Source organism: Leptodactylus fuscus, chromosome 11 (genome assembly GCF_031893055.1).
Source record: "Leptodactylus fuscus isolate aLepFus1 chromosome 11, aLepFus1.hap2, whole genome shotgun sequence".
Lineage (NCBI taxonomy): Eukaryota > Metazoa > Chordata > Amphibia > Anura > Leptodactylidae > Leptodactylus > Leptodactylus fuscus.
The window spans coordinates 65730400-65756077 of record NC_134275.1 but is presented as its reverse complement, the minus strand read 5'-3'; positions in this window follow the sequence as shown (position 1 = coordinate 65756077).

The following is a 25678-nucleotide window of genomic DNA, read 5'->3' as shown; positions in this document are numbered from 1 at the left end:
GACAGAGATGACATTTGTTGTGTCAAATAATAGGATTAGATGCATCGCAAAATAACAGCCCCTAAAGGGACAGAAATATGAGAAAGTTACCAGTGAACAAGATGCTCTTAAGTCGGCTTGTAATGAGACAATTCTGAGCAAACATGTAGAGTAGGCAAAGCAGTTCATAACATAAAAACGTGACATTAGGGATTCTGGTTAATTTGCCCTTTTTGTATGATATTAAGATTTCAAGATCTTGTCCTCTATAGAAAACAATGTACATAAAAAACTAGAAGTACTTCTCAAATGTAACATAACTTCAAACCAAACATAACTGGATAGCAGGGGGTTCATGTCCTTTAACGCCAAGTCTGTTCCTACTCTTGTAGATTACAGCAAACCATTGGAAGTCCCTGCATTATGAAAACCTGCCTTCGTCTAATTTTGGGAGCCTCTTCTAACAAAAAATGGGTTGCTAAAAACAGACAACTCCTAAGTACATGTAATATGACTTCAGTTTTTGAAGGGAGCCTGACACCATACCCTAACATATCAACCCAGCCCGGCAGATAGATAGGTTAGTGTCATTAGTCTCCAACATATCAACCCAGCATGGCAGATAGATAGGTTAGGATCACCAAAAGCCAACATACCAAATCATCCTGGCAGATACATAGGTTAGGCTCACTAAACCCCAACATATCAACCCAGCCCAGCAGATAGATAGGTTAGTGTCACTAGTCCCCAGCATCTCAACCCAACCTGGCAGATAGATAGTTTAGCCTCAGCAAACCCCAACATATCAACCCAGCATGGCAGATAGTTTAGCCTCAGCAAACCCCAACATATCAACTCAGCATGGCAGAGAGACAGGTTAAGCTTATCAGACCACAACATATCAACCCAGCCCGGCAGATAGATAGGTTAGGATCACCAAAAGCCAACATAGAAACCGAGCCTGGCAGATAGACAGGTTAGGCTCACCAGACCCCAACATACCAAATCAGCCTGGCAGATAGGTTAGGCTCACTAATCCCTAACATATCAACCCAGCCCGGCAGATAGATAGGTTAGTATCACCAGTCCCCAACATATTAACCCAGCCTGGCAGATAAATTGGTTAGGCTCACCAGTTCCCAACATGTCAACCCAGCCCGGCAGATAGATAGGTTATACTCACCTGAATCAACCAGTATTTTTCCTTGTGAATTGGTACTTCTTTTTCTGAGATATCGCTAATTTTGTACATATGCAAATGAGCTTTTTGGAATGCTGAGGGAGTCGTTTACCTCTATAGAGCAATGACAACACCCTCATTGCTCCAAAGAACTCATTTGCCTGTTACCAAAAACAGTATTATCTCTGCAATGGCGGCACCAGTTCATGAGGGGAAAACATTGTTTGGTATGGACTAAATTTTCCAGCCCATGTACCCTGTGTGCATGGGGCCTTACTCTTGTTTCCTTCAACATTTGTTATCATTACACCTTAGATAGCTGGCCAATTCCACCGAAATATGCAGATTTGGCTGAATGTGGGCTCTTTGTATTGTGAAGACTTCTCTTCTCATTGCCTCAGATGGGTTTATCATAGGGCATAAGAGGCATTGATTCTGAGGACCACCCTACAAGTAGATGAAACTTGTACATGTCCACTTTACTTACATGACAATTGCTTTCACTAGAATTGGACAGGCCATATAACCATTAGAAACCATGAGCGGTAACTTGACATTTTTTACCCTGGTCAAAAATTTAGTTTGCTGCCCTCCCTATCTATCTAAAGACTTAGTGATAGACTAAGTGATGAGATCTGCCCTAGCTTCGGATGGCGTTGTCTTCTGTTGGACCCGCCATGTCCTGGTAAGTCCATGTTGTCCTGGCAAAATTCATTTTAATAATATTAATTCCAATGTCAATGTCAGAGGAAGGAGATTTGGACCCTTAGGAGTTAAACCCCGGGGAGTTTATGATTGATAATGGTCTCCGCTGTGTGTATCACCAATGTCACCAGCACAATGACGCCAGATAAATGACTGCCACTTTATAACCATCAATCAGCATTAAAACCATGAAAAAAATACAGTGGGCGGCTTTTTCCATGAGATTCTCAAGCTGTGAAGGATCTAACCCAGAATGTCATTTGCTCATCTAATTTGATGTTGGCTGTGACACGTATGATGCAGATCAGGTAGTAAAAAGCCAACAAAAACTTTGTTGCCGTCAATAAAACAAAATTGCTGATATGAAAGTTCTATTCTGCGAGATGAGGCAGTGACATGAAGCACAATAACTTATAAATGTACATTACCGCACCGTAATCCCATTCTGCAATTCTATTTGGCTTGTCAATGTCAGAGCGAGGAGATAATTCTGTTACTGCCACGTCAATCGTTAAATTAAACCTCCGATCTGAAGCGAATTAAATCGTATATAAAAGAATTACAAAAATATCTGGTTCCTAATACAATATAATGTTATTATCCATCACACAACTCCTGGCTCCGGGGCAGTTGTGATGGTAAGCCATAAAGGGGATGCATTGGCGTAGTAAAAAGCCATGGAGTCCCCCTGTAAATCTTGGACTGGAGCCCCCACTCCACTATGACCACCGCAACAGCCATTGAGAACGTTAAAGTTTATGATTATTTTCCTGGTCCGCCTGGCGTATGCCTAGTACAAGCTGAACATTGATTGTAATCTAAAGTCTACAATAACTCAGAATTGTTATTTGGTTCCTGTTTTTAACTTCGATAGAAATTCAATGCTGAAAAACAAAACAAAAAAATTAATTTAGGAATATTTTCATTTTCAGACCATACCATGTGTCTTCAGTAATGCACGGTGAAATCTCAGTATACAGATAACGTGATGTACTGTACATAGTATATAGATGGGATCATAGAATGTGATATAATAGCAGCACAAGCATAGCAACCGTCCTGATTTCTGCGGGACATTCACGATTTCATTGATGTGTCCCGCGGTCCCGGTTGGAGGGAGGTATGTCTGGAGGACGCAGATCTGAGTTGAATACATACACGGCTAAAGCAAGGAGCTGTTACAGCTCAGCTACTTGCTTTGCCGCTGCACTCCGGCTAGTGGATGTGTAGGCGCGATGTGATGATGTCACATCGCACCTACAACTGTGTTAGCGAGACTGTGAAGAGAGCGGTGGGGGAGCGAGGAAAAGGTGAGTTTAAGTGTTTTTTGTGTGTACACATTGAGGTGGAACATGAAACTGGGGGCAGATGAAGGAGAGGATGGCATGACACTGGGGGCAGAGGTGGGGGGGACATGAATCTTGGGGCAGAGATGGGGGGACATGATTCTGGGGACAGAGATGGGGGACATGAATCTGGGGGCAGAGATGTGGGGACATGAATCTGGGGGCAGAGATGTGGGGACATGAATCTGGGGCAGAGATGGGGGGATATGAATCTGGGGGCAGAGATGGGGGGACATGAATCTGGGGAAGAGATGGGGAGGAGATGAATCTGGGGGCAGAGATGGAGGGGACATGAATCTGGGGGCAGAGATGGGGGGACATGAAACTGGGGGCAGAGATGGAGGGGACATGAATCTGGGGGCAGAGATGGAGAGGACATGAATCTGGGGGCAGAGATGGGGGGGACATGAATCTGGGGGCAGAGATGGAGAGGACATGAATCTGGGGGCAGAGATGGGGGGACATGAATCTGGGGCAGAGATGGGGGAACATTAATCTGGGGAAAGAGATGTGGGGACATGTATCTGGGGGCAGAGATGGGGGGGCATTAATCTGGGGGCAGAGATGGAGGGACATGAAACTGGGGCAGAGATGGGGGACATGAATCTGGGACAGAGATGGAGGGGAAATGAAACTGGGGGCAGAGATGGAGGGGGGACATGAAACTGGGGGCAGATGAAGGGTGTATATGAACTGTAGGAGGATTATACTGTGTGGCGGTACATGAAAAATTAATGAGAATGGGCGGAGTCAACATAAAGTGGGCGGAGATAAATTTGCCACGGCACGCGTAGCAGGGATAATACACACAGTGATGTCACAGTACAGAGATAATACACACAGTGATGTCACAGTACAGAGATAATACACACAGTGATGTCACAGTACAGGATAATACACACAGTGATGTCACAGCACAGGAATAATACACACAGTGATGTCACAGTACAGGGATAATACACACAGTGATGTTACAGTACAGGGATAATACACACAGTGATGTTACAGTACAGGGATAATACACACAGTGATGTCACAGTACAGGATAATACACATAGTGATGTCACAGTACAGAGATAATACACACAGTGATGTCACAGTACAGGATAATACACACAGTGATGTCACAGTACAGAGATAATACACACAGTGATGTCACAGTACAGGGATAATACACACAGTGATGTCACAGTACAGGGATAATACACACAGTGATGTCACAGTACAGGGATAATACACACAGTGATGTCACAGCACAGGAATAATACACACAGTGATGTCACAGTACAGGAATAATACACACAGTAAAGTTGCAGTACAGAGAATGTACACGGCAATGTCTCAGTTCATGCATGGATAATGTGATGTCATAAGCACAGTATACAGAAGAGGCCAGTTATAATCGGTGATATGAGAGAATAATCATAATGCATACACTGATGCTGAGTGATCTTATATACTGTAATAATGCAGTACAAGGAAAATACACAGCAAAGAGATGAGACAAAAAGTGATGCCACTGCGGAACAGCTGTACGTTTCTGCTGTGTAAAATTGAACCCCCTTAGTTGTTGAGCCCCACAGCAGATGATCTGCCGGCTACCCTTGTATTATATCATGAGCGTGTCTTATTACAGCAACCCCCTGTGAAAAAGGATCGGCCCAGGAGGTCAGCTGATGACCTGTAAGGCCCTGCTCTTCAAACTACTTGTTTACAGGGTTGGACTAAGGTTACTTTGCGTCCTATGGAGAAAATGATTCTAAAGTCTCCCCTTCATCTATACAGACCACGTGTAATTGTAGTTGGTTTCATTGTAGGGGTTTGCCAAGATATATGCAGAAAAATTTGAAACTCCTTGCCATTTTGCACATCTTGGCTGTAGAGGTCCATTAATTCCTTTTTCCATGCACAAATTTCAGATTTCTGCACGATGTCAGTGTAAACTGCTAACATGACAGGTCCTCTAATTGCATAGTTAATTGCTTTGTTAGTTTAGCCCTGATCCATCCGTGAAACAATTTTAGATTTCAGCTATATTTTCATGAAAATAAATGTGGTGTCACCGCTAGGTCCCTGTAACTAGAATGACTGAATATTAATGTTCTGCCTATCCAACAGTATTGATTCAGAGGGTACAGGAAGGATTTATGGGGGCCTGAACGGGGTAAGACTAATATACACCATATGTTACTGTGATGGTGTAGCTGCTGAATGTAGAATTATACTGTGAACCAATTTCATTAATACGAAGTACATAATGTGGGAGTTTGATGTCATATATATAAGAAAGGTAGTCTATCCTTTTTCAGAATTGCTGGCCCTGTTACTGGTATATTTTGGAGGACCACGCAAAGTGGACACAGGTATTCTACACTATGTTTTACAGACAAGTGTTTAGGAGCTCTTAGAGTGTTCTTTACTATGTTTTATAGATAGGTTCCTAGGAGCCCTGACAGTGTTATACACTATGTTTTATAGATAGGTTCCTAGGAGCCCTGGCAGTGTTCTACACTATGTTTTATAGATAGGTTCCTAGGAGCCCTGACAGTGTTCTACACTATGTTTTATAGATAGGTTCCTAGGAGCCCTGGCAGTGTTCTACACTATGTTTTATAGATAGGCTTCTAGGAGTCCTGACAGTGTTCTACACTATGTTTTATAGATAGGTTCCTAGGAGCCCTGACAGTGTTCTACACTATGTTTTATAGATAGGTTCCTAGGAGCCCTGGCAGTGTTATACACTATGTTTTATAGATAGGTTCCTAGGAGCCCTGACAGTGTCATACACTATGTATTATAGATAGGTTCCTAGGAGCCCTGACAGTGTCATACACTATGTTTTATAGATAGGTTCCTAGGAGCCCTGACAGTATTCTACACTATGTTTTATAGATAGGCTCCTAAGAGTCCTGACAGTATTCTATACTATGTTTTATAGATCAGTTCCTATGAGCCTTAAGAAGGTTCTACACTATGTTTTATAGATAGGTTCCTAGTAGCCCAAAGAGAATTCTACACTCTGTTTTAAGCCATTTTAAGGTGTAGTTCGTATCCAATTTGTTCAATACAAAACAAGTCTTGGACCCAAGCCACCCAGCTCTAGGCACAACGTAGTACATGCCTCTGTCTTAGTGCGCTATTCTCTCTAGTCTCCAAACACCACTTGCACCAGGTATTGCATTTCAAGGATACCAACTAGCTACTCTCTATACAGGTTGTTCCGTATGGCACGGCTCACTCATTTCCACAGGGGTTGACCTTACTTCTGTCACAAGCACTCTTGGTTTTATACTAACTAGTCACATGTAGACGACATAGCTTCTGCCAGCTCCTGCAGAATCCACTACCAGTATCTAGCAGTCCAATGTCACATATGTCTTGGGTACAGATTCTGTCTCCCTTGCAGTTTTCCAGGGTTCATCGGCCTCAGATTCCCCACTCTTGCATCATTGCTTTCTGATGTATGCGTGAAAGATCTGATCTACGCTGATCTTCTCTGGGATTATGTATTAATTGGACAGCACCGCTCTTACCTTACTACTGTCTACTGCCAAAAGGTGCGTATTTGCATGAACTTACTTTGTAGGGCCACATTGGAACATACATGTGACCCAGCTCCAGAACCATGCTGCAGACTATGTCCACAGCCACTGCACATTGATTTAACCAGTGGCGTAACTAGGAATGGCGGGGCCCTGTGGCGAACTTTTGACATGGCCCCCCGACCGACACCGAAGACCCTAATCCCCCCCCCCCCCCGCATTCATGCATGCTCTATTATGCCCCATAATAGCCTTTGCACACACACAGTATTATGCCCCATAGTGGCCCCTGCGCACACTATCACACCCTATAGTGGCCCCTGCACACAGTATTACGCCCCATAGTGGCCCCTGAACATACTATTACTGCCCATAATGGCCCCTGCACTTAATATTACACCCCATAGTGACCCCTGCACACAGTATTTTGCCCCATTGTGAACAGCCATGAACAATTATTATAGTCTGGGGTCTTTTCAGGCCCCAGAGTATAATATTCGTAGACCGGGGAGGGGGGAGCCAACATAAAAAACACTGTCACTTACCTATCTCCAGCTCCGTTGCACGCCTCAGTGGTGTCGGCCATCTTTAGGTCCCGGTCATGTGATGTCATGGACGTTACACAACTAGGCCCGAAGCCTGCCTGGACAGGTAAGTAACACTATTTTTATGTTCTCTTACCTCTCCTGGGCATCCGATCATTATACTTGGGGGTCTGAAAAGAGTTTGAGTTGTCCACTGGTGGAATACGCCTGTGTGCACAGAGCCATAAATTCCTGTATGAACAAACATCTGCATGAGAGCTGTATACAGAAAATGGTAGATTTTTACTAAAGTCTATTTTCCTAGTTGCCTTAATTTTTTTTTTTTTTTTTTTTTTTTTTTACTTTAGATGGATTTATGTCTGTGTTGCAGAACTTAAACCATTGACATCCTCTAAGATCTGCTGAAAATATTTTCTGTACATATCACTAAAACTCCAACCTTATGGAGTGTCCCTTTAACTGTTTCATAGGATATGCATAGCTCCTTCTAATCTGCATGGAATAATTCCTCGCACACCTCAAGACGGCTTCAGGGATTGTAATGCCCAGGGAAAATGTGCACACATTCGGTGGCACAGCGATAAGGTGAAAGCTTTTTGGAACACAATCAAAAACATGGAAAGTGTAGCCATGCACACATAAATAAAATTACATCCTCCATGGACGCCGTTGGGTGCTTATCGTCATGACGTTTCTGATAAGGGGAATAAACAGGAGTGATCGCACTTATAGTTAGAAAACATATAGTGAAGTGGTGGAGGGAAAATAACAGCGCGCAATAATGTCAGCTTATTAGTAAAAGACAGAACAAATGCAAGATGAATATGTGACGGCTGCACAATCCAGCAAATGAACACAATTTATATCGCTATAAAGCATCATTGTTTTCCAGATTGATAGTAAAATCCTCTTCTGCCTTACACATTACTTTTCGGTAATACCTCGTATAACATTGTCTCTGCTAAGTTTTATTGCTGTATATCTAATATATATTTTGATGAGACGTCGTACAGATGAAGCAGAGCTGAGCATCGTTGGGATCAGTGTGGTGGATTGTGTGTGTAGGGCTGTAGGTAAATCTAGCTAGGTAACCATGAATGCTAATCCAGAGCCCATGGTGATCACTGATCAGTTGATCGTTGATATTATATCGGGTTATTGAAAGGAGTCTGTTGCCAGACCCCAGATTATCAACCCAATTCACAGATAGATAGGTTAGTGTCACTAGAACCCAGTATATCACTCCAGCCCTGTAGATAGATAGGTTAGTGTCACCAGAACCCAGTATATCACCCCAGCCCTGCAGATAGATAGGTTAGTGTCACCAGAACCCAGTATATCAACCCAGCCCTGCAGATAGGCAGGTTAGGGTGACCAGAACCCAGTATATCACCCCAGCCCTGAAGATAGATAGATTCGGGTCACCAGAGCCCAGCATATGAACCCAATTCACAGATAGATAGGTTAGTGTCACCAGAACCCAGTATATCACCCCAGCCCTGCAGATAGGCAGGTTAGGGTGACCAGAACCCAGTATATCACCCCAGCCCTGCAGATAGGCAGGTTAGAGTGACCAGAACCCAGTATATCACCCCAGCCCTGAAGATAGGTAAGTTAATATCACCAGAACCCAGTATATCACTCCAGCCCTGTAGATAGATAGGTTAGTATCACCAGAACCCAGTATATCACCCCATCCCTGCAGATAGGTAGGTTAGTATCACCAGAACCCAGTATATCACCCCATCCCTGCAGATAGATAGGTTAATGTAATCAGAACCCAGTATAACACCCCAGCCCTGTAGATAGATAGGTTAGTGTCACTAGAACCCAGTATATCACCCCAGCCCTGCAGACAGATAGGTTAATGTCACCAGAACCAGCATATCACCCCAGCCCTGCAGATAGATAGGTTACTGTCACCATAACCCAAAATATCAACTAAGCATGGCAGATAGATAGGTTAGGGTCACCAGAGCCCAGCATATCTACCCAGCTTGGCAGATAGATAGGTTAGGATCACTTGCATCATGTGCTGTTTTCCACTTGTGAATCAGTGACTCCATTGCAAAGATATCCACTTTTTTTTCAATATGTAAATGAGATCTTTGGATCCACAAGAGCGTTACCATCACTCCAAAAAGGTTATGGTGATATCTTTGCAACAGAGGCACTGATTCACAAGGGGAAACATCTTTTGATGCCGGTGACCCTAACCTATCTATCTGCTAGGATGGGTAGATATGGTGGGTTTTGGTGGCAGACATCTTTTAATATTCTTGGTGCAAATGACTGAGCCAGACCTGCACCTTTTTATAATAAAACTAACAAACTCCTTTGCTCTTTTCAGCAATTCTCAACTCCGTTGGGGATACCATGACTGTATATGCCCTTGTAGGACACACAAAAAGAATGATGTTCATGGCACAAGTGCTGTAGAAATCCACAAAATATCAGTGAAATCGAAGTCATAGCTTTCTGTCTTTAGGAAGGTCCAAGTTTATTAAGATGAGAGGATACCATAATAAATGTATACATTCCATTCTTAAGAAATCTGCGCCATAATACAGTGACCTCTACCTAGTGTTTACTGCAGGAGAAAGCCATACGCTACACTCGCCTAGCAATACCCCCAAAATGAATGAATGCGGTCTTCAATCAGTCCCCATTATTGTGCCCATTGGGGATCCCAGCAGATGGTCCCCCACTTATCAGCAAGTTAACCCCCTCATGTCAATAGAGGGTAACTTGAAATAACTAGAATATCCCTTCAACTTAGCTCAAATTTGGTAAAGGACGATGACTGTGATAGACTGAATCCAACAACACAACCAAGAGGTGGCCATGCATAGACATACATAGCCTATCACTTAGTGATGCAATATCACAAAATAGTGTTATCTTGAAAAGCAGGTTATCTTGTGACACTTATAGTATATTGGGACATGTCAAGCCAAGAGAAAAGGTAAAAAGGACACCTGTATCTATAGGTGACACTTGTGAAATCTCCATCCAGGCCATCAGAATTTACTAAGGCCCAATTACCGTGTTCAGTGAATGACCATACGAGATCTTCAACGTTTTCCCGACCGACAACTGACATCACCACTTTTGACACAGGTCAACATATACAACCTATTGTAGCGTGAACAAGTGGTGAAGTGTAGCTTGTTAAATCTATACCAGTCTAATTGGCCATCGCGTCCATTCCCTTTCTAGCTCCATTACCTTGATCCAGGCATAACAGTATGTGACTAAAGCAAATATGTCTAAAATAATTAAAACCGCCCACTAACTGATCTAATGGGGCACTTTAGATCTTAAGATCTGTTGCTATGCGATTTTTGTCTTCCCGCAGATACCTGTAGAAGTCAGAAAGTACAAATGAGATGAACAGCGAGACCATGTCCGGATGTCACTCCTCATTGTGTGATAAAATAATATTTTCCCTCACTATATTAGAAAGCGAGATGGCGATTTAACGATGGCTAAATTAGTCCGTTCTCTGTAGAAGTCCTTAGAGATTCCAGCGTAGAGTCGCTCATAACACCTTCACATCAGAGCCGCGCTCGCTCCCTCTCCCCTTCATTTTATGTTAATAAATCTCTCTCCGTATTATAGACACAGAGACAACAGGATCTTCTGAGGAGGGAAAATGACAGCTTGTAATTTTTTTCATGAGATGAATTGAGTACGGACAATTACAGGCAATTTTTTTTAGAAAAAAAAATCTTAGTCTCCCCAGATACAATAGATAAAAATTCTTTAATATTTAGATTTAGTGCTTATTTTTATAGCACACAAGACAGCTCTCCCAGTTATTAACATGCACAGAAATATTAACACTTACTAAGCAACGGAGATACATATTTAATAGGATGCAAATTCGGCAGTGCGATGAAGAAGCGAAGTCTAGGATGAAGGATATCTCTGCTCCTAGTACTGTGCATTGTGTGTGCACAGTGGCCAGAGGTAACATTGTGTCATAGAGTCATCGAGGCTTTATAGAAATTCGTAGTGCCTTCTATCCCCACAATTAAACTAGTCGTTGTGGACAAAGGGAATATTGTTATTTTTAATAACAATATAGTTTCCATACAAAATGTCTGCTCCTGAGATCTCTCAGGATCCCCGTCGCTCACCAGGCATTGGTATCCAGGACCTTCTCACTACAATTTCCTTGTGCTGGCTCAGAAACCAGCACATAGAAAGACCCCAAACCCTCCTGGTCCATTGTGAAAACCTCCCACTTCCCCTCCCTTTTCATGTAACACTGTCTCCCCTAGATCGGCCAGACTCCCCCAGCAGGGGCGTCAATGTTCTCTACTGTAGCACGGAGAATGGAGCGAGAGTGATACCGCTAAAAATAGAGAAAATTGGTATAAATTAAACCAATCACCTGAAAACTGGAATCTCTGCAAAGGTAACAAGTCCCGATACTAAATATACTTAGAATGGAAAGCTATTTGAAGGAGACTGATAACATGTGGTGCAGGAAAACTCCTTTAAAGAAATAAATATTGTGTAATTGTGAAAACTGCACCATTAGCCCAATTGTATTGCCGGTTCCATGGTCCTGGACTTGTGGTTTGGTCCTAACACTCTCTGCGTTGGTGAGATAAAGAAGGGCTAGTTCAGGTCATTAGCCAAGCCATCTCCCTTCTCCCTCATAGCTGATTCAGAGACAGAGAAGAGAACTAGCTTAGCTAATGCAGAAAACCAGTGGAGGAAGGTCTAGAGGGTGGACGTAGTAGTAACTGGCTTCACAGTGGTGGTAACCTCTACCAAATACTCAAGTACTCTTCACGGATGAGTGCAGTGACAAAGGGGTCCTGAAGTGTGAAAGATAATGGTAGTAGTAGTATCTGCTGGGGCACTTCCTTGTATAAGCCTGCCTGAGCATGGTGGTGGTTGGAGTGCCATTGATGGTGAATGCAGGATAGAAGACTTAGGAAACATTATTGTATGAAGCAAGAACTCATGGTTTACTTGAAGAAAACATCAGGAACTCTTCCATATAAAGGAGTCACAATTCTTAGGAATTAGTGTGCTGGTCCAAAAGCCCCACTGGCCATAAGAAAATGGCTGTTTACTTTATGTGTAAGTGGCCATTTTTTCTTGTGGCCACGGGTATGTGCAGTCGGCTCTGCCCAAGGCCTAGAAGTTTGACCCCCAGCCCCGGAAGAAAACCCGTGAAGAGGCCGCTCCTGAAGAAGATGGAGGTGGCACTGGAGAGTTCTCTTGCAGCATTGGGGATGCCCCCAGTGCTGTTTGAGTGCTAGGGACCGCCCCCAGTGCTGCGAGAGAACTCATTTGCATACCGGCAAAAACCGGGATTTCTACGGAACGGTGGCGTGAAGAAGACATCTCAAGGTAGGAGAAGAATAGCCTTTCTTAAGGCTATTCCTACGTGTGATCGACAACAAATTTGATTTTAATGGTAGAATCCCATAACTTACATGACACTGCACTAGCACTACCCAGTACTTTTCCCAGTTCCCCTACTGAGATGCCACACTAGTACTGTACTAAAAGAATTAAAATACATTAGTAAGTTAAATTATTTAATATTTATGTCCCCAGACTTCCCCTTTAAGGCACGCTGCAGCTCCGGTCCACCCACATGATGGTCTAATTAATATAAGGATATCTAATACTTAGGCACTGTATTATTTAAGCTTTGCTGCAGGACATATCGGGATATGAACAATGTATTTTCATCTCCCCTTTTAAATTTTTTATCCTCTAGATTGAATTTTCTATTAAAAACATATGTTAAATCCCTCCCTACTCTTATCTTATCCCTACTGAACATCCCCACTATATGACTCAATAGTCCTGAATATCATTCCCTGGTTTCTTGGTGTGTGTAATTGGTGTAAAGCTCTTCCATTACTTCTGCGTGAGAAGAATTTCCCCAAAGCAAGACCGCAGGTGGCAATAACCAGGAGAACCAGCAGATAAATAAGGAAAAGACATGACGGAAGAGAAGGACATACTACAAATTGGGTATTCACACATATTTTGTTTATTTTAAATAAAGAAAGATGGTGGATAACATGTTTGAGAATGTACATACAGTACAAAGAGACAGATCATAAGGGGCTTCCCAGCTACAAACTGATTTTTCATTCTGATGACTTAAGACTCATTTACACGGGCACCAAGGGGACGGATTATGGCGCATAATTTACATCATAATCCGCCCCCTCACAATGGTGGTCTATGTTGCATGTTGCCGCTCACAGAAAAAAAGAAGCCGGCTGCCCTTTCTTCAGGCAGCTTCCATGGCTGGTTGAGCTGCGGCATCCGCCTGGCGACAGCAACCTCCAGAGTTGGCCCATTCGAAAGTTGTGGCAGGAAGGTTTTTTTTTTTTAAATGTAGATTGTGAGCCCCACATAGAGCTCACAATGTACATTTTTCCCTATCAGTATGTCTTTGGAATGGAAATCCATGCAAACACGGGGAGAACATACAAACTCCTTGCAGATGGTTTTTTGCCCTTGGCGGGATTTGAACACCAGGACCTCAGCGCTGCAAAGCTGCAGTGCTAACCACTGAGCCACCATGTGGCAGGCAGGTTTTGACCCGAGAGTGACACAGCTCCCCGTGTGAACTTAGCCTTATCCACAGGATCTGTCGGGGAACACATCAGCTGTTATAGCAGCCACAAGAGGTTTTTGCGCCATCTTGGAGAACCAAGCACAGATCTTCTGTGGATGTAGGCTTGCTCCAATCCTTCTATCTCTTCCTTAATCCCAGGCAGACTGGATGATGTTGAGATCTGGGGGGTCATATCATCACTTCCAGGACTCCTCCTCCAAAGAGCAAAGGTCACGCCAAATATTGATGGGATTTACATTTCTCTGTTCACTTCACATTGCTGAATGACAAGAACTATTAACACTTTTACTTCTGAAGGCATTGTTATGTTGTAGTATCTTTTCCCATCTGCCTACAACTTTTGCACAGCACTGTAGACTTGTGCTCTGAACTTTGGTAACATACCGAAAAGTGGTCTAACAGCAGTTGCTTTGGAACTAGTCTAAGACTATTAGCCATTCCATTTATTTGTTATGGAGAGGGCATTTAAGCCTCCATACAAGGCCCTGTTTCCAGTTTTATTTGGGGACTTTCTGTCACTTTTGTTGGTCTTATATCTTCAGCCGGTGAGCATATAATCCTTTTTTATTGATTTTAATTATCAGCCTTGCTGAGTTACAGCTGCATTAGTCCTGTGTGCTGAGCCCTCCTTGAATTGCTAACAAGATTTGTTAATAAAGTCTAGATGCTACCGGGTGATTTACAGTAAATATATCACTAGCCACCAATCTCTTTACCTGCAATAATTACGGCCATGATGGTCCAGGAGGACGTGAAGACCGAGATATGTGGCAACAGTTCTTTGCTCTTTTATCTGAAAAGTTGGAAGTCAATGGGGCATAATACAGCCATATCTTATAACAAAGTATTGAATTGTAGAAGGAATGGTGTGCTTCCATATCTTGCTTGAGATGGGTGGCTTAGTATGGAGGGTCCAAAGCTTACAAAGCTGCTGTATTTTCTTTTTTGAAGGGAGTCTCTCACCAGAGCCCAGCATATCAACTCAGCTTACAGATAGATAGATAGATAGAGTCACCTGAATTGAATGGTGTTTTCCCCTTGTGAATCAGTGCCTCCATTGCCGAGATATCATCAATTTTGTCAATATGTAAAGGAGCTCTTTGGCACAATTAAGGCATTGTGACTTATCTTTTTGGGGCAACGGCAACACCCTCGTTGCTTCAAATATCTCATTTACATGTTGACAAAGACAGCAATACTTCAATAACAGCATTTCAAAATGGCTAAACATCATTCCATGAAGGTGGCCCTAACCTATCTATCTGCCAGGTTTCGTTGATGTGTTGGGTTCTGATGACAGACTCCCTTTAAAGGGACTCTTTCCTTTTGGCATACCGTGCTTAATTGGTAATTCCACAGGGAACCCCAATGGGAAAACTGGGCAGAAATTTTTATGATTTCCTTGGAAGTTCCACCACAAGTTATGGTGGGTCAGGACAGGTCCTCCAGAAAGGAACTTTGTAACTACTCTCCGATTGGTTATGGTTTGGTACACACTCACATCGCAGGTGCCATAGATTTTGTATGGGAAGAATAGACACAGTGGAGTAATAGGGTCTTCCTTACATGTTAATATCCATTATATGATGTCGGAGATACATTGTTTTTGTTTGGATGCTATGAGGAATAGAGCCTAATCTTAGTACCCTGCACTCAAGGTATCCAAGAGAACAAAGATCTCTTCCTACACCGATCTGACACCTTGCATCCAGAGCACAACGCGTCCGAGCATCTTCATCTTCTTTATGGACACGTGCCATATTGCTCAAAATGTTTCACAATCCAGCGCACCAAGAGATCCTCTCCTATGTGTCTCGCTAATCTCACCGTGCAGCTTGTTTTCTATAAATACATGGCTTGTCACTTTGATAAATATGGTGCTGCACATATGGCTGTATCATTAAGCCCCTTTATAACAAAAAATTACATAAATCATTTACAAAGGGTGCACATTATGAGGGTCAATTCTATTGTATGCTTAGAATGTCTTCTGGAGAATCACAGCTTGACAAATGTGACTCCATAGATGATGGAAAGACGCTACGCAGGAACCAAGATAGAAAAAAAATCGCCACCGCTTTTGATGGAAAATGTCGCCGCACTCTCCATTACATTTGTAATTTGTTGAACTGAACAGGTCATTGCACATTATGTAGGAGATAACAAATAAGATTCCGGTTTGAGCCCCATAAGCGGTATGTGATCTCCCAAAATGAGATCATTTTCCCAGTTAATGTTCTTCAAGGCCCATTTCTTCTCTCCAAATAAATATATGCTAATTTTAGGCAAAGCAGAAAATTCACAGATGTAGTTTTATTTAACACTAATATCTACTCATGCAGTAAATACTTATATAATAATATAGATAAGATTAAAAAACAAAATCACGATGGGTTAAAAACATTCAAAAATGCTGACCTCTCTAATTCTGCTTCTGGTCTTTACTTCCTGCTCTCATCTAGACAACCAGGAAGTGCAAAGGAGTGCCCAGACAGCCAATCACTGGAGGAGGCGGGGCATTGTCTAAGGAGCGACTTCCTGTAGGACGAGACAGAGCATCAGAATGGGGGCAGCAGGGGATCGATAAGGTGAGTCCCTTATTTTTTTTTATAATTTTAACCCATTATGGACCTATTTTTAAAAAAAAATGCTTTAATGTTTCCTGTTGGACGGCCCCTTTAAGTGAGTCAATAAATACAGTTAAAGAACTTCAAATCGAGGGGAGAATTCACCAAATGTATTTTGACATGTAAAATGTGATAAAAGTAATTTAATAGCATTACTTTCACAACACAATTCGCAGAGCACTTATTCATAAAGAAAAATTTTATCTACATATATATATGGTTAATTCTTAAAATGCTGTTAAAACCGAAAACTTGACTGCAATGTATGTTCACACAAGACCAAATATAGCTGACGGTAAGTAGCTACAGTATATCCTATCCAAGTTAAAAGGGTTTCCTGGGCGCCCTGGGTTCTTTCACCCTGATGATCTATAGATACATGGACCCTAATCGGGAGTGGGAGACCGGGACGCCACACAGAACACTAGATCCAGGGATAGACAGAACAAGAAACAGCTGTACTCCCATTCATTGCTGCTATACGCAGCTCTGATCAGGGCTGTAACTTGAGGGGGTGCAGAGGGTGCAGTAGCACTGGGGCCCAGGAGCCTTAGGGGGCCCATAAGCACTGGCATCAGTATTGAGATTGCAGCTTCCATCTGGCCCATAAGCCAAGGAGACCCACAGATTACCCAACCACACTAAGGATTAAACTCCTTTGCACCCGTAACCATCACTATCAAGATTTTGCTGTAGCGAGGGAGGTAGGGGGCCCCGGACAAAAGACTTTAGTTATGCCACTGGCTCTGATCCTATTACATGAATAGCAGGAAATCTGCTTCCACCTCCTTCCATCACTATGGCTTCCAGTATGTGGAGCTAGTCAAATGAGCCGATAAATGCAAGGTCTAGGTGTTGATCCCCTACCCATCAGATGCTGATGACCATTCCTGTGGATGCTTCAAAAGACCAGAAACAACATACAGAGATAGCCAAGGATAATAGGACTTTTAATGTGTCACATTAACCATTTATTATTATGGCTTTTTGTAAATTTTCATGGTGCAACAGGTTATCAAATTCTACATCTGTTCAATGTTCAAATATGGATATCTTCAAATAGATCTCTTGATCCCCTAGAAATTTAACGTGAGCAGGAAGGTGGTAAGGATCTGGCATGGGGGGGAAATAATTTTGCTTGGTAAATTAGGAATTATAGCATTACTGTGCTGCATCAACATAGTGGCACCTTGAGCTACATCAGTTTTTGTGGGTTTGCTCAGGAAAGCCAAAAAGATAATGTGGCTGAAGATGGCCCCCCAACAAGTTTCCTGCAGAGGAGTGCTAGAGAGGACCTCAAAACCTGGACAGTATGGTGGGATTGATACCAGGTTCAATGCCAGAGAGAAAAAGATGCCAGAATGTTTGATACCAGATGAATGTCTTTACAGACCACCTCCTTCTAAAGACTGTTCTACACCAAAATGTCCACCATGGCCAGAGGGATGCTTGTCATTCATGCCTCGAACTGCCCTACGTCTCCAGATGGGGATATGTCAAAGTAAGGTTTGATCCCATTTTTCACTTACTGCCCCCGGACACTATAGGTCATGTCTAGTATTGCAGGCACAGAATCTGAACAAGAGTGGTGCTATTTTTGGAAAATGTAAAGCAAACATTAAAAAAAAAAATCCTTTTTAACTAAACTAAGTGCAGTCTATACTGAAAGTACGGAGCACAAATAAGGCAGTCGAATTATGCAAGTCCTCCGTATGCCTCCAATTTTATATGAAATGGAAAAAAAAAATCCATCAGACTGACAGACTCCATTGACGTCCAAAAGGGTTTGCTGGGTTCTGCTGAGGTGGTGGTCCTATTGAAGCTCTGCAGGAACCTCCATTTTCCCTGAAAAAATGATAGAAATTACGATGCAGCCTCTGAAAGGAAATGTGAACAGGACTTTACTTTCCTATAACAAAACAATCACTGTAAAATACAAAAAAATAGACGGAGACATAAACGGCCACTAAAAGCTGCAAAGTGAAAGATGGGTGCACGTTCTTGGCACTGAGGGGGTTAAAGTGGTTTTGTGATTACACCAAGATAGTTAAAGGCTCGGCGGTGACCCCGGTTTACACAGTAAATCTATTTTTTTTTTTTATGAAGTAGAGATCTCGCTTTTTGATTTTTTTCTCCCTTATCCTTTGGATATGAAAATGTAATTAATTCCAAATAACCGAATCACAGATATGATATTTCCTGCAATGCGCCAAAGGCTACAGCTAAAGATTCACCAGGGAACGTGGATACTGGATTGCAGAAAGAACGAGGGCAAAGAAATAGGAAAAAACAGACTTTATAGCAGCAAGGGGGTTATGGCTAATATTCCTGGTAGAGATGAGCGAACACTAAAATGTTCGAGGTTCGAAATTCGATTCGAACAGCCGCTCAATGTTCGTGTGTTCGAACGGGTTTCGAACCCCATTATAGTCTATGGGGAACAGATACTCGTTAAGGGGGAAACCCAAATCCGTGTCTGGAGGGTCACCAAGTCCACTATGACACCAAAGGAAATGATGCCAACACCTCTGGAATGACACTGGGACAGCAGGGGAAGCATGCCTGGGGGCATCTAACACACCAAAGACCCTCTATTACCCCAACATCACTGCCTAACAACTACACACTTTCCACATTCAAAAAAACCTCTATCAAAGTGGGAAAATACCTGGAAACCTTCTTTACTCCCCAAATGGATGGACACAAACCCCAATTTAAGCTCAACAAACAGTAACAACCACCCCTTTAAATCACGTTCCCCATGACAACCACAAATGGAATAGGCAATGGGAATTCCAAAAGCCCTCACCCTTAACTGTCATTTTGAGTGTGTGTGTGTGTGTGTGTGTGTGTGTGTGTGTGTGTGTGTGTGTGTGTGATGTGGTAAGACCTTCCAAAATTCACTTTTCTAGCCCTTAACATGAGCCCTTCCAAACAAAGTTACATGACCTTAAGCTGAGCTACCAGCAGAGATTGAGGCCCTTGGCATGAGTAGAGCCTTGCACCAGCAGTGTTTTTGGCACTTAGGGTGAGTTGAGCCTTGTACCAGCGTGTGTCCCTTAACATCAGGCGGGCCCTAAGTTCTGCGCTTTGCACAAAAGTTCCACATTAACTAGGCTGAATGGTACAAAGATTAGTAGGCCCGAGAACCAGGAACAGGTCTTGCAATGGCTGTCGGATAACGCTTAAAGCACATTGTCCACCAGCCAGTCAGCCTCTACCTCCTCTTACCCAACAGTCTTGTCCTCCTTCCACCCAAAATTCCCAATCTTCTCAGAACAATAACCCCAACTGTCCCTGCTCCCCAGAGCTGTTCTCCCTTCCTTTGACTGTACCGCAACCTGCCCCTCCATTTCGCGATTCCACGGACCTAACAGACGAGTATCTGTGTCCAGATGCTCAAACACTAGAGTCTCCTCCATTCCATCTCCGGTCGATTTGGTGGCGGATGACCAGCAACCCACCCTCATCGACGACGATGAGACGCAGTTGCTGTCAGGGCAGCCAGTTGACATGCGCATTGTGCAGGAGGAGGAGGCGAGACAGGAGTTGGAAGAGGAGGTGGTGGACGACGAGGACACCGACCCCACCTGGACAAGGCAGATGTCAAGCTGGGAAAGTAGTGTGGATGTTGAGGCAGGTGCAGCACCAAAAAGGGTAGCTAGAGGCAGAGACATGTCCAGAGGCAGAGGTCAGCTGCTTTGCCGAAGCCAGGCCAGACCCGGAATGTCCGAAGATGTTCCCTTTTGTACCCAGCCCAGAAAAACTCCCCCATCGAGGGCACGTTTCTTGAAGGTGTAGAGTTTTTTCAAGGAATGCGCCGAGGACAGATAGTGTCGTCTACACAATTTGCCTCTCGAAATCGAGTAGGGGCCCTGAGAAGAGCAACCTGTCCACCACTTCAATGCACCGTCATTTGGAATCCAAGCAATGGAATCAGTGGCAGGCAGCAACGGCAGGACAAACGTCGCCCGCCGTTCATGCCACTGCCTCTGCTCACAGTGCTGGCGATGCACTCCAGAGGACGAGCCAGGACATCACTTCATCTGCCTCCGCCACTTTGTTGACTTCTCCCTCATCCTCCCCTGTTTCTGTCTTATCTCCTTCTCCTGCACCATCAAAGGCACCATCAGGCGCTTCTTTACAACAACCCACCATCTCTCAGACATTGGAGCGCCGGCAGAAATACACCGCTAACCACCCACCCACGCAAGCCTAGAACGCCAACATCGCTAAACTGCTGGCCCAGGAGAGGTTGGCGTTCCGGCTTGTTGAAACTCCCGCCTTCCCGGACCTGATGGCAACTGTGGCACCTCACTATGCCGTCCCTAGCCGTCTCAACTTCTCCCGGTGTGGCGTCCCCGCCTTGCACCAGCACGTGTCACTCAACATCAGGTGGGCCCTTAGTTCCGCGCTTTGCTGCAAGGTCCACTTGACCACCGACACTTGGACAAGCGCCTGTGGTCAGGGATGCTGCAGTGCTTATCTTTAATGACAGGCAGGGTGAATGTGGTGGAGTCTGTTCCTCGGGTGCAAACTGGGGTGGCCTATCTCCTCTCCCAGGCCAAAATTCATGGCAGGAGTAGACTGAAACCCTACGACGCTGCAACCTCCACCACAGCTACTAGCGGCAAACGCTAAAACACTGGTGTGGGGAGACGTCAGCAGGCGGTGCTGAAGCTCATCAGCTTGGGGGACAGACAGCACAGTGCCTCCGAGGTCAGGGATGCCATCCTGGCTGAGATGGCATTTTTTTTTCCCTGCTACACCTGGGGCCTGGCATTTTTACGCCTGTGATAATGGCTGGAACCTGGTAGCGGCTCTGGAGCTTGCCAGCCTCCAACACGTTCCATGTTTGGCCCACGTCTAACCTAGTGGTGCAAAGTTTTTTAAAAACATACCCAAATGTACCGAAGCTACTGTTGAAAATGCGGCGCTTGTGCGCCCACTTTTGCAAGTGCACAGGAGTCGCTGCTAGCCTAAAAACACTCTAGCAAGGCCTACATCTGTCCAAACACAGGCTGTTGTCCGTCATTCACACACGCTGAAACCCTACAATACCATATCTTGAGCAGGGTGTGTGAGCTGCACAGACCTTTGATGGAGTTCCATCTACAAAACCCAAGGGTTCCTCAAAGTCAGCAACCAAAGTTTCTGCACCATGAGTTTCCAGGGGTGGCAGAGTTATGGCTAGGGGAAGAGGCATGGATAGGGATGATGTCTAGGGGCAAAAGCAGTGTGGATGTGGAGGCAAGCTAAGCAGGAAAAACTGGGGGTACAAGCTAAGGCATGGACTGGGGTGATGTCTAGGGGCAAAAGCAGTGTGGATGTGGAGGCAAGCTAAGCAGGAAAAACTGGGGATACAAGCTAAGGCATGGACTGGGGTGATGTCTAGGGGCAAAAGCAGTGTGGATGTGGAGGCAAGCTAAGCAGGAAAAACTGGGGGTACAAGCTAAGGCATGGACTGGGGTGATGTCTAGGGGCAAAAGCAGTGTGGATGTGGAGGCAAGCTAAGCAGGAAAAACTGGGGGTACAAGCTAAGGCATGGACTGGGGTGATGTCTAGGGGCAAAAGCAGTGTGGATGTGGAGGCAAGCTAAGCAGGAAAAACTGGGGGTACAAGCTAAGGCATGGACTGGGGTGATGTCTAGGGGCAAAAGCAGTGTGGATGTGGAGGCAAGCTAAGCAGGAAAAACTGGGGGTACAAGCTAAGGCATGGACTGGGGTGATGTCTAGGGGCAAAAGCAGTGTGGATGTGGAGGCAAGCTAAGCAGGAAAAACTGGGGGTACAAGCTAAGGCATGGACTGGGGTGATGTCTAGGGGCAAAAGCAGTGTGGATGTGGAGGCAAGCTAAGCAGGAAAAACTGGGGGTACAAGCTAAGGCATGGACTGGGGTGATGTCTAGGGGCAAAAGCAGTGTGGATGTGGAGGCAAGCTAAGCAGGAAAAACTGGGGGTACAAGCTAAGGCATGGACTGGGGTGATGTCTAGGGGCAAAAGCAGTGTGGATGTGGAGGCAAGCAAAGCAGGGAAAATGGTGGCTAGAGGCAAAGGGATGTCCATAGGCAGCAAGGGCAAAGATGCAAAACTCTCCCGTTTCAAGAATTTTCCTGACTTGTTTCCCCACAAAACATTCCTGGGAGGAGGGCTGAAACACCACCCTCCTCCTCCTCCGCTGTTAGATTTACCCCAGCTACGAGCTGAAAACGCTGCAACACTGGTGTGGGGAGACGTCAGCAGGCTGGGCTGAAGCTCATCAGCTTGGGAGACGGACAGCACACTGCCTCTGAGGTCAGGGATGCCATCCTGGATGAGATGGCAATTTGTTTATCCCCGCTGCCCCTGGGGCCAGGTTTTTTAGCTTGTTGGAGGGCTCTGGAGCTTGCCAGCCTCCAACACGTTCCATGCCTGGCCCACATGTTCAATGTAGTGGTGCAATGATTTTTAAAAACATACCCCAAATTAGCTGAGCTAAGGGTGAAAGTGCGGCACTTGGACACCCACTTTCCCAAGTCTACAGTACCTGGAGCTAGCCGCAATACACTCCAGCAAGGCCTACATCTGCCTGAAGCACCTACTGTTGTGCGAGGTCACCACACGCTCTAACCCTAGATACCGTATGTTCAGCAGGGTGTGTGAGCAGCAGAGACCTTTGATGGAGTACCAGCTACAAAACCCAAGGGTTCCTCAGAGTCAGCTCCCTCACTTTCTGCACCATGAGTTTCCATGGGTGGCAGACTTATGGCTAGAGGCACAGGCATGGATAGGGGTGATGTGTAGGGGCAAAAGCAGTGTGGATGTGGAGGCAAGCTAAGCAGCAAAAACTGGGGGTACAAGCAGCCGGTGACATCATCACTGACAAGCACAGCTGTCTGTCAGCTGACAGGCTGACTTTCACCAAAATGAACAGACAATGGATAGACTCATCATATACATGTCAGTTACATGACAAATTTAGTGCAATTTGCAAGTCCAAGATGGTTTGGAGATCTGCGGAGAGGAATCTCACCACCTCTTGCGGGTGCCATCATTTGGAAGGCAAGCCCTGGGCTGGGGTGAGAGCAAGCGCAGGATAATCGTCGTTTGGCCTGGCGGCCACTGCCTCTTCCACTGTTGACAGGGCTGGCGCTGCAGTCCAGACCAGGAGCCAGGACACCTCCACATCTGCCTCTGACACTTTGGGGAGTTCACCCTTATCCTCACCTTTTCCTGCCATTTCTCCTTTTGCCCGCGCCATCATGCGCCTCTTCCCAGCAACTCCCCATCTCCCAAGCCTTTCATTTCATGCTAAAGTACAGCGCAACCCACCCACATGCCCAAGGCTTCAACGGCCTCATCTCAAGAAATCTGGCCCAGGAGATGTTGGAATCCCGGCTGGGGGACACTCTGCCCTTTTTGGGCAGAGTGTCTACTGCGCCACCGCACTGTGCCGTCCACACCAGCACTTTCCCCCAAACATGAGGCGGTCCCTAAATTCAGCGCTTAGCCCTAAAGTTCCATGTGACCAGTTACGAATGGACAAGTGCATGCGGACAGGGACGCTACCTTTCAATTTGGGCACAGTGGTTGAATGTAGTTGAGGCGTGGACCGGGTCGCAAAATGTGGTGGCCTGACTTGTCTCCCCACACAACATTCCTGGGAGGAGGGCTGAAACACCACCCTCCTCCGCTGTTAAATTGACCCCAGCTACGAGCTGGAAACGCTGCAACACTGGTGTGGGGAGACGTCAGCGGGCCGTGCTGAAGCTCATCAGCTTGGGGGCCAGACAGCACACTGCCTACAAAGTGAGTCATGCCATCCTCGATGAGACGGCAATGTGGTTTTTGCCACTGCACCTGGGCCCAGGCATGTTGTCATGTGTGATAATGGCCGTAACCTGGGATTGGCTCTGTAGCTTGGCAGCCTGCAACATATTCCATGCCTGGGCCACGTTTTTAACTCATTGCTGCTAATCTTTTGAAAAAGGTACCCCAATGTTCCTGAGCTACTGGTGAAAGTGTGGCGCTTGTGCGGATAGTTTTTAAAGTGTATAGTTGCCGCTGCTAGCCTCTATGCACTCCTACAACGCCTGTACCTGCTGGAACAACGGCTGTTGTGCGACGTCTCCACACTGCTGGCACTAAACATATCATGTGTTGAGCAGAGTGTGTGAGCAGCACAGACCTTTGATGTAGTTCCAACTCCAAAACCCTCGGGTTCGTCAAAGTCAACTCCCTCAGTTGCTCAACCATGAGTGGCCATGGGTGGCAGACTTATGTGAAATCCCATCCCATCCATTGCACTGGACACGAAACATTAGCATGCGCTCAGCACAACTTCGGATATGGCAGATGCGTTAAGCAGGGTGCAGGGTACAACACAGACCAGGCCCGAGCACCAGGAACAGGTGTTAGAAATACTGCAGCATCTGCCATTTCCTTCCAATTTTGGGGTTTTGGACCCGCCACCGACTTGTCTGGACCTAAGTGGGGATCATGAGACACAGTTGCCATCAAGGCAAGCTGTGGTCATGTGCGGTTTGCAGTAAGGGGGCAGTGCGCAATTGGAAGAGGAGTTGGTGGATGACGAGGCCACCGACCCCACATGGACAGGGGTGATGTCTAGGGGCTAAAGCAGTGTAGATGTAGAGGGAAGCTAAATCAACAAAAAACCTGGGTAGAAGCAAAGGCATAAACTGGGGTGATGTTTAGGGGTGAAAGCAGAGTAGATGTGGAGGGAAGCTAAGCAGCAAAAACAGTGGGTAGAAGCAAAGGCATGCAAAACTCTACCCTGTTGGAAGACTTATTCCTAGGTCTGGAACACGTTAATGGCCCCCCTGGACAAATTACTGCCACTCAGGGGCCTAGTGTCACCAGGAGGGACAAGTATAGGCGCATGTTGTGGGAATACCTGGCCGACACCAGCTCTGTCCTCTCCGATCCCTCTGTGCTCTACAGCCTAAACTTATTTTCTCATCTTTTTTTCTGAACTGCACATCTCTTGCCTGCTTCCTTTGGGATCTTAGAAATGGTGGTCCACTTCCACAGATGGTAACTTCAATAGACAGTGTAACGGGAGTAGCTGAGGGATCGCTGTCTTAACCACTTTTTGGCACAAAATTAACTTCCAAAGCCAAATATGGTGCAAGTA